Here is an 18,091-nt window from a genome sequence, read left to right on the forward strand (position 1 = left end):
AACAAGTTTAAAATAAAAATCAACTCAGGAATCCTCCCAGTTCTTTGTGTCCTTTTTCAGTTCACCATTGTGTTGAACAGTTCCATCTAGAGGAGTTCTGGGGAGGTACATGTGAGAATTTGTAAAGTGCATATTCTCAGTTTTATTGGGATGTGTCTGGCAATCCTCATTGTTACCCTATTGTAAAATGAAAAATCGGGTTAAAGGGACAGAGTCCACTATTGGATGGAACCAGTCTCCCTGAAGCAAGACTTGAGGAACTAAACTTGTTGGGCCCTGCCAATAACTGGATAGGAAGCAGACCAAGAATTGTGAAGCTGGCCACTTGGGGCAGAATAACTTTGAAGCCCAGGAAGGCTGTTCAACCTTATAAGGTGGACTCATTGTGATGTGTAGAGATTTTATATGACAAGGTCGAAATCCCAGGTTGGTAACTGTTTCCTTCCAGGAACCCAAATGGAACCTGAACGAAATCCCAGTAACTGTTTCCCACTGCCGAAGTGATCTATTTATTGGGTAATTTTCAAACCACTGCATATTTGAAGCATTTTGAAGTTGGCAATGACACCTTGTACTGAGGTTTCTGAGCCAGAATTAATATTTAGAATGAAATAAAAGCTAATGATGTGATTCTCCCTACTTGTCTCTGGTGTCCTGGGCAAATATTTATCCCCCAGTCCACACTACCATAAAAGACAATGTCTGCGGGTCATTACCTCATCACTGTTTGTGCAGTCTTGCTGTATGGAAATTAGCTGCACATTTCCTTCAATTCAAATCTAATATGTTAATGACTGGGATGAGGGAAATGAATGTCCTGCCACAAAGTTTGTGGATGACATTAAAAATAGCTGGGAACACAAATAATGAACATGACTCAGAGTCTGCAGAGGGATTATAGACCAGTTGAATGAGTGGGCAAAAGTTTAGCACATGGAATATAATGTGGGGAAAATTAGGTTATGTACATTGGTAGAAAGAATAGAGGAGCCGAATATTATTTAAATAGGAAATATTGCAGAAAACTGCAGTATAGAAAGATGTGGGGAGCCACAGACATAAATCACAAAAACGTATCATCGATGTTCAGTGGTTCATAGGGAAGGCAAATGATGTGTTGCCTTTTCATTTTAAAGTGAATGGAGTGTTAAAATGTGGATATTCTTGCTAAAACTACACAAGACTCTCATGAGATCACATCTAGAATACAGTTTTCATCACCTCCTCTAAGAACAGTTATCCTGGTATTGGAGGCAGTCCAGAGACAGTTCGCTAGACTGATGCCATTGTATGAAAGACTTTTCTTATGAGAAGAGATTGAGTAGGTTGGGCTTGCACATATTGGAGTTTTGAACAATGAGAGCTGATTTTGTTAAAATATAAAAGATCCTTAGGAGGATTGATGGGGTAGATTGGAAAGCTGGTTCCTCCTTGTAGGAGAGGCTAGGACCGAAGGGTATAATCTCAGAATAAGGGGTCACATATTTAAGACACAGATGAGGAAGAATCTATTCGATAGGCTAGTGAATCTATGGAGTCACATTTCAGAGGGCTATTGAGGCTGGGTCATCAAGTATACTCAAGGCTGTAAGAGGCAGATTTTAATCAATAAGAAAATCAAGGGTTATGGGAATAAGGCAGGAATATGAGGATTCAGATCATTCATGATTTCATTGAGTGATGGAACAGACTTGATAGGCTGAAAGGATCAGAAGTAGACCAATGTCTTTATTGTCTAAAAGTCACTTTTTAAAAAAAAATGTGGGCTATATAACAGTTTGGCATGGTGCCTCAGTGGTTAGCACTGCAGCCTCACAGTGCCAGGGACCTGTGTTCAATTCTACCCTCAGGTGACTGTCTGTGCGGAGTTTACATGTTCCCCTCGTGTCTGCGTGGGTTTCCTCCGAGTGCTCTGGTTTCCTCTCGCAGTCCAAAGGTGGTATTTAAGAGTGAATAAGGATCATTTCTAGGTCTTCACTCCTACTCTATCAGGGTATCCATCTGGTAGATCTCCTCAGAGTGAACAATTAAGAGATGTCTTCAGGGTCTGGCATCCAATGAAGAACGTTGGAGGGTCCCCAGATCTGCAGTCCCAATCGGTCTGAGGAGAAAAAGTACAAGGCCACCTCCCTTGAGGTGGCCTTGGAAGAGTTAGAATGTTAATGAAACAAATTGCTTCCACAGCTGCTAGGACACCAGAATTTCAGGAAATCCTGTCACATGGGATAGTTGACAGATGCAGCTATGAGCTAGAGCTGGCTGTGTCTGTAGTGGGAAAGGAGAGGAGGATAATTGGAAGATGCCTTGTATGGCTGTCAACCAGCAGCAAGTTGCTTCCAGGCCCCTGTAGGGACTGAACCTCAGTAAGCTGAAAAATGCTGGAAAAAGCCTGGCAGCATATCCAATCCACTCAGAAATGGGCAGTTAACAATGCAAATAGCCAATATGCCTGGTAGCAACGGGTACTTTATTCTACCTGGCACCTTCTTGATAAACTAGCAAAAATTATATAACTCTCAATAAACCAGTAAAAATTATGTACCTCTAATACCATGAAGTTTACTGTATTATTCTGTCCAATTATTATGGTTTTTAACATTTATTTACCTCAATGTAAACATATTTGTTCTTCAGTCAAATGGCTAGAAGAAATATCAACATCTGATTCACTTTTGAATCAATTTCTCCTCGAATACAATGTTTTCCGTAATGTCCCAGTGGGCAGTTCAGGTTGTGAGTCAGAAGACTGTCTGCTGCTAAGTTTTATTTAAGGCAAAGAAGGGAAGGGGGCAGAATAGAAAAGTACTCGTGGTAGGGGACTTGATAGTTAGGGGAATCGACAGGAGATTTTGTGTTCAGGATCGGGATTCCCGGAAGGTATGTTGCCTCCCTGGTGCCAGGGTCCGGGACGTCTCCGATCGGGTGTATAAGGTTCTAAAAGGGGAGGGCGAACAGCCAGAAATCGTGTTACATATTGGCACTAATGATAGAGCCAGAAATAGGATTGAGGATATAAAAAGTGATTTCAGGCAGTTAGGATGGAAGCTGCAAAGCAGGACAAACAGAGTAGTGTTCTCTAGTTTACTACTGGTGCCACAAGGTAGCGAGGCGAGGAACAGGGAGCGGACGCAGCTGAACACGTGGCTGCGCAGCTGGTGTAGGAGGGAGGGCTTCAGATATGTAGATAATTGGGATGCCTTCTGGGGAAGGTGGGACCTGTACAAGAAGGACGGGTTGCATCTGAACTGGAAGGGGACCAATGTCCTGGGTGGAAGGTTTGCTCAAGTAGTTTGAGAGGGTTTAAACTAGTATGGCAGGGGGGTGGGAACCTGAGCTGTATACCGGAGGTGAGAGTTGATGCAGGTGAGGCAGTAGCAAGAGGTAGACCAGCTAGTGGGAAGGATTTTCCTGGGAAGGAACCAAGGGATCAGTTAAAGTGTGTTTGCTTTAACACAAAGAGTATCAGGAATAAAAGTGATGAACTTAGAGCATGGATCAGTACCTGGTGCTATGATGTTGTGGCCATAACAGAGACATGGGTTTCTCAGGGGCAGGAATGGTTGCTGGATGCTCCAGGGTTTAGAACATTTAAAAAGAATAGGGAGGGGGGAAAAAGAGGAGGGGGTGTAGCACTACTAATCAGAGAGGGTATCACAGCTACAGAAGCTTCCTTTGTTGAGGAAGATCTGCCTACTGAGTCAGTATGGGTGGAAATTAGGAACAGCAAGGGAGTAGTCACCTCGTTAGGGGTTTACTACAGGCCCCCCAATAGCAGCAGGGAGATTGAAGAAAGCATAGGCCAGCAGATTTTGGAAAAGTGTGGACGCAGTAGGGTTGTTGTAATGGGTGACTTTAACTTTCCTAATATTGATTGGAACCTCCTTCGAGCAGAAGATTTGAATGGAGCTGTTTTTGTAAGGTGTGTTCAGGAGGGTTTCCTAACGCAGTACGTTGACAGGCCGACGAGGGGAGAGGTCATTTCTAGACTTGGTGCTCGGAAACGAGCCGGGGCAGGTATCAGATCTTGTGGTGGGAGAGCATTTTGGTGATAGTGACCATAACTGCCTCACATTCTACATAGCTATGGAGAAGGAGAGGATTAGGCAAAATGGGAGGATATTTAATTGCGGAAGAGGAAACTATGATGCGATTAGACATGAGTTAGGAAGCATGGACTGGGAGCAATTGTTCCATGGTAAGGGAACTATAGACATGTGGAGACTGTTTAAGAAACAGTTGTTGCGAGTGATGAATAAATATGTCCCTCTGAGGCAGGCAAGAAGGGGTAAGATAAAGGAACCTTGGATGATGAGAGCGGTGGAGCTTCTCGTCAAAAGGAAGAAGGTAGCTTACATAAGGTGGAGGAAGCTAGGGCCAAGCTCAGCTCTAGAGGATTACAGGCAGGCGGGAAAAGAGCTCAAAAATGGTCTGAGGAGAGCCAGGAGGGGGCACGAGAAAGGCTTGGCAGAACGGATTAGGGAGAACACAAAGGCATTTTACACTTATGTGAGGAATAAGAGAATGGTCAAAAAAAGAGTAGGGCCGATCAGGGATAGCATAGGGAACTTGTGTGTGGAGTCTGAGGAGGTAGGGGAAGCCCTAAATGAGTTTTTTGCTTCTGTCTTTACGAAAGAAACAAACTTTGTAGTGAATGAAACCTTTGAAGAGCAGGTGTGCATGCTGGAATGGACAGAGATAGAGGAAGCTGATGTGCTGAAAATTTCGTCAAACATTAAGATTGACAAGTCTCCAGGCCCGGACCAGATTTGTCCTCGGCTGCTTTGGGAAACGAGAAATGCAATTGCTTCGCCACTTGCGAAGATCTTTGCATCCTCGCTCTCCACTGGAGTCGTACCTGAGGACTGGAGAGAGGCAAATGTAATTCCTCTCTTCAAGAAAGGAAATAGGGAAATCCCCGGCAATTATAGACCAGCAAGTCTCACGTCAGTCATCTGCAAGGTGTTAGAAAGGATTGTGAGCGGTAGGATTTATGACCATCTGGAAGAGCGTGGCTTGATTAAATGCAGTCAACACGGCTTTGAGAGGGGCAGGTCATGCCTCATAAACCTTATCGAGTTCTTTGAGGATGTGACTAGAAAAATTGATGAGGGTCGAGCTGTGGATGTGGTGTATATGGACTTCAGCAAGGCATTTGATAAGGTTCCCCATGGTAGGCTCATTCAGAAGGTCAGGAGGAATGGGATACAGGGGAACTTAGCTGTCTGGATACAGAATTGGATGGCCAACAGAAGACAGCGAGTGGTAGTAGAAGGAAAATATTCTGCCTGGAAGTCAGTGGTGAGTGGTGTTCCACAGGGCTCTGTCCTTGGGCCTCTACCATTTGTAATTTTTATTAATGACTTGGATGAGGGGATTGAAGGATGGGTCAGCAGGTTTGCAGACAACACGAAGGTTGGAGGTGTTGTTGACAGTATAGAGGGCTGTTGTAGGCTGCAGTGGGACATTGACAGGATGCAGAGATGGGCTGAGAGGTGGTAGATGGAGTTCAACCTGGATAAATGCGAGGTGATGCATTTTGGAAGGTTGAATTTGAAAGCTGAGTACAGGATTAAGGATAGGATTCTTGGCAGTGTGGAGGAACAGAGGGATCTTGGTGTGCAGATACATAGATCCCTTAAAATGGCCACCCAAGTGGACAGGGTTGTTAAGAAAGCATATGGTGTTTTGGCTTTCATTAGCAGGGGTATTGAGTTTAAGAGTCGTGAGATCTTGTTGCAGCTCTATAAAACTTTGGTTAGACCGCACTTGGAATACTGCGTCCAGTTCTGGTCGCCCTATTATAGGAAAGATGTGGATGCTTTGGAGAGGGTTCAGAGGAGGTTTACCAGGATGCTGCCTGGACTGGAGGGCTTATCTTATGAAGAGAGATTGACTGAACTCGGACTTTTTTCATTGGAGAAAAGGAGGAGGAGAGGGGACCTAATTGAGGTATACAAGATAATGAGAGGCATAGATAGAGTTGATAGCCAGAGATTATTTCCCAGGGCAGAAAAGGCTAACACGAGGGGTCATAGTTTTAAGATGGTTGGAGGAAAGTATAGAGGGGATGTCAGAGGCAGGTTCTTTACACAGAGAGTTGTGAGAACATGGAATGCGTTGCCAGCAGCAGTTGTGGAAGCAAGGTCATTGGGGACATTTAAGAGACTGCTGGACATGCATATGGTCACAGAAATTTGAGGGTGCATACATGAGGATCAATGGTCGGCACAACATCGTGGGCTGAAGGGCCTGTTCTGTGCTGTGCTGTTCTATGTTCTATGTTCTATGTTCTATGTGCAGGTTAGGTGGCTTGGTCATGCTGAGTTGCCCAGAGTGTTCATGGATGTGTAGGCTAGTTGGGTTAGCCATGGAGAATGCAGGGTTACAGGGATAGGGTAAGGCGTGGGATGCTGTTCGGTGAATCAATGTTGGCCTGTTTCTGCACTGTAGGGATTATTTGGTTCTGCCTGGGGTGTCGCGGCTCAGTGGTTAGCACTGCTGCCTCACAATGCCAGGGACCCGGGTTTGATTACACTCACGGGTGACTGTGCAGACTCCACTAAGACATTCTCCCTATGGCTGTGTAGATTTCCTATGGGTGCTCCGGTTTTCTTGCACAGTCCAAAGATCTGCAGGTTAGGTGGATTAGCCATATGTAATGCATGGATAGGGCTGGGGGTGGTGGGTCACTCTTTGTAAGGGGGGGGGAAGGCAGTACAGACTTGATAGGCTGAATAGCCTGCTTCTTGCTGTAGAGATTCAATAATTCTATTATGCCAAAGTGAAGGCAATCCTAAATGATTCCTTGAATGTCCTAAACACTTTAGCCAATCAAGTATGTTTGGACATCAGTGAAGCAGTACAGCACTCTTTCAGTACTGTATAGTGACCCCCAGAGCCTATGCTCTAGTGTCTGGAGATAGGCTTGAAGTCTTAACTTTTTGACTCCAAGGTAAGAGTGCTAGTCATTGAGCCAGTGCATACAGCTGTTATGCTGTGTCACATGTGCTTTGTGCAAGGCAGAGTTTCCCCGGTCTGGGTAACTAGCGGATTAAACAATCAGGCTTTTTCACAATGAGACTGATTCCATTCTTTGTGGATGGCCTTACAAGGAAACATAATTTCAAGCTCGATTAGTTTAGCATCATTCAGTTTCCCTACAGATAATTAAAGTTGTGGAAGAATGCTGAAATTCCACAATATTATAATTAGTAACGAAATGAATTGGGTTTCCATCTCAGGTTGCAGACCACCACTGAAGTGCTGACTATTCTCTCACTTTCTTGGCCAACATTTTGCTCTCAGCCAACACGTTCCTGGTTCTGATTAAATAAATGCCCTCATGTTATCACCTCAGTACCACAGAACTGTCAGTTTTCCTATGTTGCCAAAGACAGTCGCTTATGTTTAGAGAGCTATGTTATGAAATGTTTAATTCTTTTAGCAGTGTTCCCCTTTTTTGCTATTTGAGTGGACATATTAACCCTTTAGCCAGCAGATAATGCTGAGAATGCAATCGAGGAATTTTCACTCGAGTACTAAGTGATAAAATATTAGACTGTTTTCATTGTACCATATACAGGGGAGAATTGAAAAGCAAGACTTGCACTTACATGGAGATAATAAGAACTGCAAATGCTGGAGTCAGAGATAACAAGTGTGTAGCTCGAGGAACACAGCAGGCCAGACAGCATCAGAGGAGTCGGAAACTTTCCTGTTCCTCTCATGCTGCCTGGCCTGCTGTGTTCCTCCAGCTCCACGCTGTGTTATCACTTGCACTTATGTAGTGCTTCCTTGCCTCACTGACTGGAGGCACTTCAGAATAGTTTAAAAAAAACTTTGAAATGTAGGCACTGCTATAATTTAGGAGGCCTATTACAGATAGCAAAATCCCAGGTAACAGACCTTTTCTTCAAAAAAAATTGCTCATGTTTGAGGGAGAATAGGAGAATACTGTTGCCTTCCTTTGTTAATGTTCTACATTAACATGGAGATCACGGTAGGGAGGTGTTGTATGGAGTAACTTTGGAGTGTAAGAGCAGTTGCAGTTGATTGATGCCTCATTTATTTGGCCTGTAAGAAAACTGTGGCCAGTTCTGATAGAAGATGAATTTCTCACAGTAGACATATCACCGGATATGGTTACAAATGAGCAATGTTTTTTAGGTTGATTATGTTTTGGATGGTCTCTTTAATCCATAGTAAGATGATGTAATAAAAAGGGACATGGGGACAGCTGCGAGTACTTGCCTAGACAAATTGCTGATGGAGCCTGATTAGGGTGGGAACCTGAAACAAAATTTCTGCTGTTTGATGTGATTCTTCGATTGGATAGCACTTCCTTAGCAATGTTGAGTACATTCACAGCCAACTGTCCTCTGTGCTTCTTTGAAATAATGCCGTACAATCTCTCTTTTATCTACCTGAGCAGATAGCTTAACATCTCCTCTGAAAGACAACATTGCTAACGGCGCAGCACTCCCTCAGTGGTACTCGGGATTGTCAGTCTCGATTGCTGTGTGAGACTTAACCTGGAGCTATGTGAAGGGTTGACTTTTGATCATGGTTTAGAGAGTCTGTGAGGCAGTTGCAGTATTGATTGATGTCCAGTGAGGGTATCTGCATCCTGTGTCACATGCATTTAGGCTGTTTTACGTTTGAAATCCATCTAGGTGTAGGTGTTTTGAAGATCAAAATATTTGAGAGAAGGATAGAGAATATTTCAGACCTGAAAGCTGGGTCAGAAAATGTTTGCAGCTCTAGGGCAGTCGTCTGGGTTGGAGTACAAGGTGGTGGTCTGATGAACAGCTGATGAACTTACCAGACTTTAAATTGCCGGTACAAAGACAGTTTGACATGGTGTATCCATTTAGACCAAAAGGGCAGGAATTCAAAAATAAACTTGCAGCTCCTATTGGGTATTACCATCAACTCCTCTAACAGATTGGAGAGCTGGGGATGTTTCCATCCCTGTCGATTAATGCACCTAAGTGTTAAGTGGTTTAACAAAGTGAGCCTGAAACCTTTTAGGAAGGAAAAAAATGCAAAGAACTCTGGATGCTGGAAATCCGAAACAAAGTCCAGAAATTGCTAGAAAAACTCAGCTTGTCTGGCAGCCTGTGCGGAGAGAGAAACAGAGTTAATGTTTCAGGTCCGGTGAAGAAAGATCACTGGGCCTGTGTCATTAACTGTGCTTTTTCTCCACAGATATTGCCAGATCTGTTGAGTTTCTTCTTTTCCCAACAGTTTCTGGTTTTATTTCTTTTGGGAAGATTCCATCAAAGGCACGGAAGGTTGCAATACCTCCATATCCGTGACCAAAGCATGGAAAGAGCAGCAGTGAAATGTGGGAGGGCTAGCATTACTACAAAATAAAAATCTTCACAGAAGACAAAAGCACCTAGGCACATCAGGAAACCACAAAATAATGCCTGGAAGATTTACTAGAGTCATAGATACATACAGCACAGAAACAGACCCTTCGTTCTGTCTCATTCATGCCTACCACATATCCTAATCTGGTCCCGTTTGGAAGCATTTGGCCCATATCCCTCTCAGCCCTTCCTTTTCACATACCCATCCAGATGTTGTTGTGATTGTACTAGCCTTCACCACTACCTCTGGCAGCTCATTCCATACACCCATCACCCTCTGCATCAAAACGTTGCCTCTTAGGTCCCTTTTAAACCTATGCCCTCTGGTTTTGAACTACCGTGGAGGGGGGATATCTCTTGGCTGTTCACCCTATACATGCCCCTCATGATTTTATACATTTCTATAAGGCCACCCCTCAGCCTCCTATGCTTATATTCTCAGAGCTGAGCAGTAGAACACAAAATTGGGCAGATGGGAAAAGACAGTTGTTTCCATATTGAAAACCTTTTGATTAGTATCCGGTTTTGAAGCTAAACATGTAAGTACCCTTCTAAAAGAACCCAGAGTTTAGCAGTTAGTATATTACTGACCAAAGGGTAAAAGAAAGCAACAGGAATATTTGAAGATTTAGTGAGGATTCAACAGAAGATTTCAGCAACTAGGGGAATTCAAAGAAGATTTCATTCGCTAGTGGAGAGATGAGCTCAGTTCATCCCTTTTTAAATTCTGACTTTTTATAGGCATCGCTGATTGAGATTTTGTCAGATTTATTACGGTCCAAAGATGACCACTCTAGAGAAAGCCACTCAGATGGTGAATGAAGCTGAGGCCAAGAAGCAAAATGTATCAACCCTAAGGTTCTAGTTGGCAGAGGGGATCTTTGGAATCCATTCAAATCTTGAAGTACAGAAGCAGAAATGATGGATGCATTCAGCAGGTGCAGCAAATTAGGAGTCAGCAGATACTAAAAGTCTTCCTGACATTGTGGAACAAAGAAACCTCGTTTATCAACAGTGTGCATCCATTAAAACTGACTGTTTTACAATAAAAACAATTGCTCACTTTCAGAAATGTCAACACAGTCCAGAGCCACAGAACAACACGAGATTAAAGAACTTCTCTCACAAAGTTAAATAAGAGACTATTTCCAGTAAAAGCCAAACATGGTTTTTTTGAGAAAAATAACAGATGACCCAGATCAAACATTTTGGCTTGCTGACATTTATGTCAATGCACGTAACACGAACATCAAGTTAGAACAAGTGTCACAATATTATCAGATAGGAAACAAACAGAAAACTGAAATTGCTTACAAAACTCAGAAGTATGTGGAGAGAAAACAAGTTAATATTGACAGTCCTATGACCTTTTTATGCTTGGATGGTGCCAGACCTACAGAGCCTCTCCAGTTATTTCTGTTTTTGTTTATTTCGGATCTCTAACATCCACAGTTCTTTGTTTTATCGTCAGATGTGAAACCTTGGTTGACAAACAATGTCTACTGCTTGCAGTGGTTCATCTTATGGTTCAGGAAGCTTTACAATTAGCGCTAAAGATATGCTGCACATAACTTTCCTCTGTGGGGTTGTCATATTCTAGAAAAAGTTGTGTTATATATACTTTACAACCAGAGATTCACACACCAGTGTAGGAAGGGTCATATTCACCTTGAACTCTTTGTAAAGTGTGGTATTGGTTAAATGATAATCGCTAAAGCAACAGCTGGTAAATAATTTTATAGGGGATTTGTAAAGAAATCACAGAATATACTAGTTTATTTACAGGAGAGTAAAGTAGGATTTTAAGGGAGACTGACCTAAGGCTATGTCCTCCTAATAGTCTTCGAAATAATGTAGAGCCTATTATAAACTGTAACTTTCTCATCTGTTTTCACTGAGGGACAGGAGAATAATTTAGAGGAGGTGACTGAGTTACGGGCTACTCGAATTGAAAGGGTTAAGGTTAGTAAGGAGGAAGTGTTATCAATTCGACAACATGTGAAGGTAGATAAATCCCCTGGGCCTGATGGGATTTTTCCGAGGATTGTCTGGGAAGCTAGGGAGGAGGTGGTGGAGCCTTTGGCCTTGATCTTTGAGTCCTCATTGTCTACAGGTTTAGTACCAGAGGACTGGAGGATTGCAAATGTTGTGCCCTTATTCAAGTGGGGCACTAGGAATGACCCAGGCAATTATAGACCTGTGGCCTTACGTCTGTTGTCGGAAAAATTTTGGAAAGGATTATAAGAGATAGGATTTATAATCATTTAGTAAGCAACAATGCGATTGGAGATAGTCAACATGGATTTGTCAAGGGCAGGTCGTGTCTCACAAACTTCGTTGAGTGTTTTGAGAAGGTGACCAAGCATGTGGATGAGGGTCAGGCAGTTGACGTGGTGTACATGGACTTCAGTAAAACCTTTGATAAGTTTCCCCATGGTAGGCTATTGGAGAAAATACAGAGGCACAGGATTGAGGGAGATTTAGCCATTTGAATTAGAAACTGGCTTTCGGTAAGAAGGCAATGAGTGGTGGTTGATGGAAAATATTCAGCCTGGAGTCCGGTTACTAGTGATGCGTCTCAAGGATCTGTTTTGGGACCACTGCTGTTTGTCATTTGTATAAATGACTTGGACGCAGGCATAGGTGGATGGGTGCGTAAGTTTGCAGATGACACTAAAGTTAGTGGAGTGGTGGACATTGTGGAAGAATGTTGCAGGTTGCAAGGACACTTGGATAAACTGCAGAATTGGGCCGAAAGGTGGCAAATGGAGATTAATATGGATAAATGTGAGGTGATTCACTTTGGGAGGAATAATAGGAATGCAGTACACCGGCTCAACGGAAAGATTCTTGGTAGTGTGGATGTGCAGAGGGATCTTGGTGTCCATGTACATAGATTCCTGACAATTGCCACCCAGGTTGATAGTGCTGTTCAGAAGTCTGATGGTGTTTTAGGTTGCATTGGTAGAGGGATTGAGTTCCGGAGACGTGATGTCATGTTGCAACTCTACAAAACGCTAGTGCGGCCTCACTTTGAATATTGCGTGGTTGCTCCATTACAGGAAGGATGTGGAATCGTTGGAATAGGTGCAGAGGAGATTTATCAGAATGTTGCCTGGTCTGGAGCGAAGGTCTTATGAAGAAAGGCTGAGGAACTTGGGTCTGTTCTCATTGGAGAGAAGGAGGCTAAGAGGGGATTTAACAGAGACGTACAAGATGATCAGTGGATTAGATGGGGTGGACAGTGAGAGTCTTTTTCCGAGGATGATGACTTCAGTTTGTACAAGGGGGCACAGCTACACATTGAGGGGTGATGGATTTAAGACAGATGTCAGAGGCAGGTTCTTTACTCAGAGAGTGGTAAGGGGGTGGAATGCCCTGCCTGCCAATGTAGTTAACTCAGCCACATGAGGGGCATTTAAACAGCCCTTGGATAAGCATATGGATGATGATGGGATAGTGTAGGGGAATGGGCTTAGATTAGTTCACAGGTCGGCGCAACATTGAGGGCCGAAGGGCCTGTTCTGCACTGTGTTGTTCTATGTTCTATGTTCTAGTTGCAAAGATACAATGAACTACATCTTGTAAACAACTCTTGTAAAATATCATGCCATTTATTGTAATTAAAGAATAAAGTTATAGAAGGATGTCAAAAGAAAAAAAATTTCATTTTAGCTTTCTGCGAAATTGAACCAAAACAATGTTTAGACATATAATTGAATAATTGCAGCAGAAACTTGTGTAATGTCAATTACTAACATTACATATATTTTAGTATGCAAGGTGTTCTGTACAAAGAATGATTGTTTATGAATTGAACATTTAAAATATATTTTCTTGAGAATAATCGGCATGTATTTTAGAGGAATATAGGAAAGGAAATAAATATAAATGCACCGGTATTAATAATTTCAAAAATGTTTAGAAGTTGACTGCGACTATTTGATTGAGAGGGGCTCCATGATTATAAAGACCAATTTGCCTTTTTCTTTGCTTTGGGAATAATATTATGATATTGTAGTGAAAATTAATTATTTGCTGATTACAAGATTAAGATTTACAAGATTAATTAGAAACTGATTGTCATTGACTTGACTATTTAAAAGACGTACTCTGACAAAAATATTTTTATTTTACTAAAATAAATGGACCAAGTTATGTAAAGATTGTAAGTGTGTTTATTTGGTCAAATAAACGATAATTTTTTCTAGGAAGAACTTATACATAGCTCAATACAGCTTGAAAAAAATAACTAAACCGAATGATCGTTGGATTTAAAAAGAGTCGTATGCAACAGTTTAAATATCTTAGAACATAGAACAGTACATCACACCACGGGCCCTTCGGCCCACGATGTTGTGCCGCACTTTTACCCTAATCCTAAGGTCTATTTAACCTCTACCCCTGCCTTATACTATCATCCATATGCCTATCTAATAGCCACTTAAATGCTCCTAATGAAGCCGACTCCACTACCCTCTCCGGCAATATGTTCCACCCCGCACCACTCTCTGAGTAAAGACTCTACCTCTGGCATCGCCCCTATATCTAACCCCACTCATTTTAAAACAATGCCCCCTTGTAAAAGTTACCATCACCCTAGGAAAAAGTCTCTGGCTATCTACTCTATCTATACCTCTGATCATTTTGCACACCTCTATCAAGTCATGTCTCATCCTTCATTGTTCTAAAGAGAAAATCTCTAGCTCTCTCGACCTTTCCTCATAAGACCTTTCCCTCCATTCCAGGCAACATCCTGGTAAATCTCCTCTGCATCTTTTCCAATGCTTCCACATCTTTCCTGTAATGAGGCGACCAGAACTGGACACAATACTCCCGTTGTGGCCGAACCAGGCTTTTGTATAGCTGGAGCATAACTTCACGGCTCTTGAACTCAATCCCTCTATTAATGCAAGCTAACACACCATACACCTTCTTAACAACTCTATCCACTTGGGTGGCAGCTTTCAGGGAACTGTGAACGTGAACCCCAAGATCCCTCTGCTCCTCCACGCTGCCAAGAATCTTTCCGCTAATCCTATATTCTGCTTTCAAGTTTGTCCTTCCAAAATGAATCACCTGACACTTTTCAGGGTTAAACTCCATCTACCATTTCTCATCCTATCAATGTCCCTTTGTGATCTAGAACAGCCCTCCGCACTGTCTACAAATTGACTGACCTACCCTAGTATCGTCCATGAACCAACTAATCCACCCTTCCACTCCTTTTATCCAAATCATTTACAAAAATCACAAATAGAAGAGGACCCAGAACAGTTCCTTCATATTGGCTATATGCTCATGTTGTTCAAACAGGCAGCATGAAACACGGTCCCGACCTGAAATGCCAACTTTCCTTCCTTATTTTTTAAGACTCTCATTTAAAATCTACCTGTTTGATCAAGCCTTTGGTTCCCACCATTAAAAATCTCCCTTTGTGAGATCACATCCAGAACCTCAACCTGAGCTACAAATCTTCTCAAAATCTCCCTTTGTAAATAGGGGACGGCCCGGTGGTATTATCGCTGTACTCTTAATCCAGAAACCCAGGTAGTGATCTGGGGACTTTGGGTTTGAATCCTACAATGGCAGATGGTGGAATTTGAATTTGACAAAAATATAGAATTAGGAGTCTATCAATGACCAGGAATCTGTTGTCAGGCATAAACCATCTGGCTCACAGTTGTTTAGGAGTAAACTGCCATCCTTATTTGGTCTGGCCTACGTGTGACACTGGACCCGCAGCAACTCTTAACTGCCTTCAGGATGGGTAATAAATGCTGGCCTAGCCAGCGAATCCCTCAATCCATGAATAAATTTTAAACAAAGCTCGTGGTCTTGCAATCATGCAATCATCTTGCATTCTGTCCCCTGATCCTGCTCCACCATTCTGTAAGAGGATGCTTGATCTGTTTGTGATTCGTATTCCATATTCACATTTCTCACCCCTCCCCCCATGACACTTAACAAGAATCTGTCAACCTGTGTCTTAAAAATATTCTATGACCCCACCTTCTGAGGCAGAGAATTCTAAATTTACACAGCCCTCCGAGAGGAAAGAAATCTCGCCATCTCTGTCCTGAAAGGGCAAACCCAGTTTTAAAAACAGTTACCCCCTCGTTCAGGAAACGTCTTTTCCACATCCACCTTGTCAAACCATTCAGGATCTTAGACATTTCAATCATGCCACTCCTCCCTCTTCCAATCTCAAGCTGAAACAAGGCCAGCCTGTCCAACTGATACTCATTTTATTTTGTTGAAATGTTTCGTTGTCAATTATGTAGTGGATGTACTGCTTTACTGTGTAGATTCCAAGATTCAATATGAGCCAGTTTCACCAATTAGCCACACTAGCTTACCTGTCTCACCGTGTTAGGTTTCTTTTTAAGTATTATCACCAAGTTCATTTACTAAAATGACGAGGAGTGGTTGATTTACATGACCTTTTCATCTTTAATATTTTGATTTGAACAAGTCTACGGCTTGTATCTGTGAGAGTGTCACGTTGCTATTTGCAACAGATTGTCACTAATAGGATAATGTTCCATAGAACACAGTTTTCCTTTGTCTGCAAATTATGCATGAAGTGACTTGAACACCTGGGAAAAAGGTTGTGTTCATTGCAGTGTGATTTTCATCAATGCACTTTGTGGAACCTCCCAAAACCAGAGGGACACAGATATGTGCAGATTTGTTTTCCTCACTTAAGGAAGCACATGTTGACATTCAAATGATTGTAACAGAGGGGCACCAGGCTCATTCCTGGGACTGTAGATGGTTTGTGGAGTGGGACTAAGTGAGCTAGATTTAGATATCCAATGTTGCATGTGATTAAAGAGGTGTTCTCATTGAACTGTATGTTATTACCAAAGAGATTGATGGGATTCATGTTGGCAGCTGTCTCTGCGGATAGGAATCTGGAACAATGGGTCACAGAACTGCAGAGCAGCCTGAGTAACTGAGATGAAGTGAAATGTCTTTACTCAAATGCCTAAGAATCTGTGGCCACTTCCACCTCAAGGACTGAATCGCTGACTATATTATCGAACGTGATTTGCAACACTTACAATACTAACAGGGTCAAAAGATGTTGCAGAAACTGGATGAGTAGTATAAGGTCAATAATAACTTAATTAAAATGGCATGTGGATGCTGGAAATTGGAAACAAAACAGAAAATGTTGGAGAAACATAGCTGGACTGGTAGCATTTACAGAGAGATAAATAGCATTATTGCTTCAAGTCTGATGTGACTTCTTCAGAGCGAATAATGTTAAACTGCAAGTCAGGCTCCAGGGGCTGAATAGTGTAATTCTGTCCCTATCTCTGACGTTTTTTTCCAGAGAAACGATCTTCCCATCCGTTTGTAGCACTGAGAATGCACTACTGAAACAGAAGGCACCCTTTCTGTGTCTCATTGATGTCTGGGTGTAAACTAGTGTCTGTTGCTCATTGCTGAGAGAGGAGGAAGTTCTGACACACAGAAATATTCAATTTAAAATGTTGTTCATGAAGAACAGTTTCTCCAAGGCAGGGAATCACGTTTCCATGTCTAATCCTCACTGACCCATGACAGGACCTCAAACCTACAGATTTATTTTTGTAACTAACACAGTCAGGTGTGGTATACCATAGCTCACACAGTTCTGTCTTTCGTCCCACCCCACCTTCATCATTCTGAGTCAGAGGATCTCTATGTAGAAATACCTCATACAGATTTGACAACCCAGGACAGACCCACTATCCACATTTTCCCTCAGAATACTTTCCTGACACATGAGCTGTCAGGATCACGATGGACATTTATTTCGTATTTATAGTTAATTGCTAGAACAGGTAAAATCATTGGAAGCCGAGTTTGACTGCTTGAAGTGTAATCCCTGTACTCGTGTAGGGAATTGAACAATGTTATTTGGATTGTTCATTTTATTCCTGGGGGAATGTGTCAGTGTTTACAGGTGTTTCCTGGGGAACATGAGAATATTTAGAGGTGGGTCCTAGGGGAATGTATCAGTAATTACAGAGTAATTACATCTGTGGTAGGGGGTAACTGTATTTAAAACTGGGTTTGCCCTTTCAGGACAGAGATGAGATTTCTTGCCTCTCACAGGGCTGTGTAAATTTGGAATTCTCTGCCTCAGAAGGTGGGGTCGTTGAATATTTTTAAGACACAGGTTGACAGATTCTTGTTAAGTGTCATGGGGGGAGGGGTGGGAAATGTGAATATGGAATACAAATCACAAACAGATCAAGCATCATCTTACAGAATGGTGGAGCACGATCAGGGGGCAGAATGGTCTCCTGCTTCTTTTTCAAATGATTGCAAGACCATTAGCTTTGTTTAAAATTTATTCATGGATTGAGGGGTTCGCTGGCCAGGCCAGCATTTATTACCCATCCAGTGAGTTTGTCAGTAGTTACAGAGAATCTGTGTATAATAAATGTGGGCCTCTGGTTTGTCATCACTTATTTTTCTGATCTTTAAGCGATTTGAATTGATTCCAGACCCATGGTTCTGGAAGCTGGACTTATTTATGGGGAAATGAATGAGCAGACAGTAGACGGGTGTCTAAGGGCAAAGGAATCTCTAATTTGGTGGAAAAAGATAACTATAATACAAGAAATAGGCAACTTCGTAAATTCTAAGAAGTTAGTACTGTACATAGGAACACACCAGTACTTAAACTTACATTATGAAAAGAGATTACCACTATTAGA

General features: G+C 42.3%; 1 protein-coding gene across 1 annotated transcript in view; it reads left to right on the plus strand.

The window, feature by feature from the left end:
- cradd (CASP2 and RIPK1 domain containing adaptor with death domain) overlaps positions 1-18,091 on the plus strand; it is a 39,597-nt gene that overhangs the window by 14,032 nt on the left and 7,474 nt on the right. The window lies entirely within an intron of this gene.

The sequence above is a fragment of the Stegostoma tigrinum genome, chromosome 25 (assembly GCF_030684315.1).
Source record: "Stegostoma tigrinum isolate sSteTig4 chromosome 25, sSteTig4.hap1, whole genome shotgun sequence".
NCBI lineage: Eukaryota > Metazoa > Chordata > Chondrichthyes > Orectolobiformes > Stegostomatidae > Stegostoma > Stegostoma tigrinum.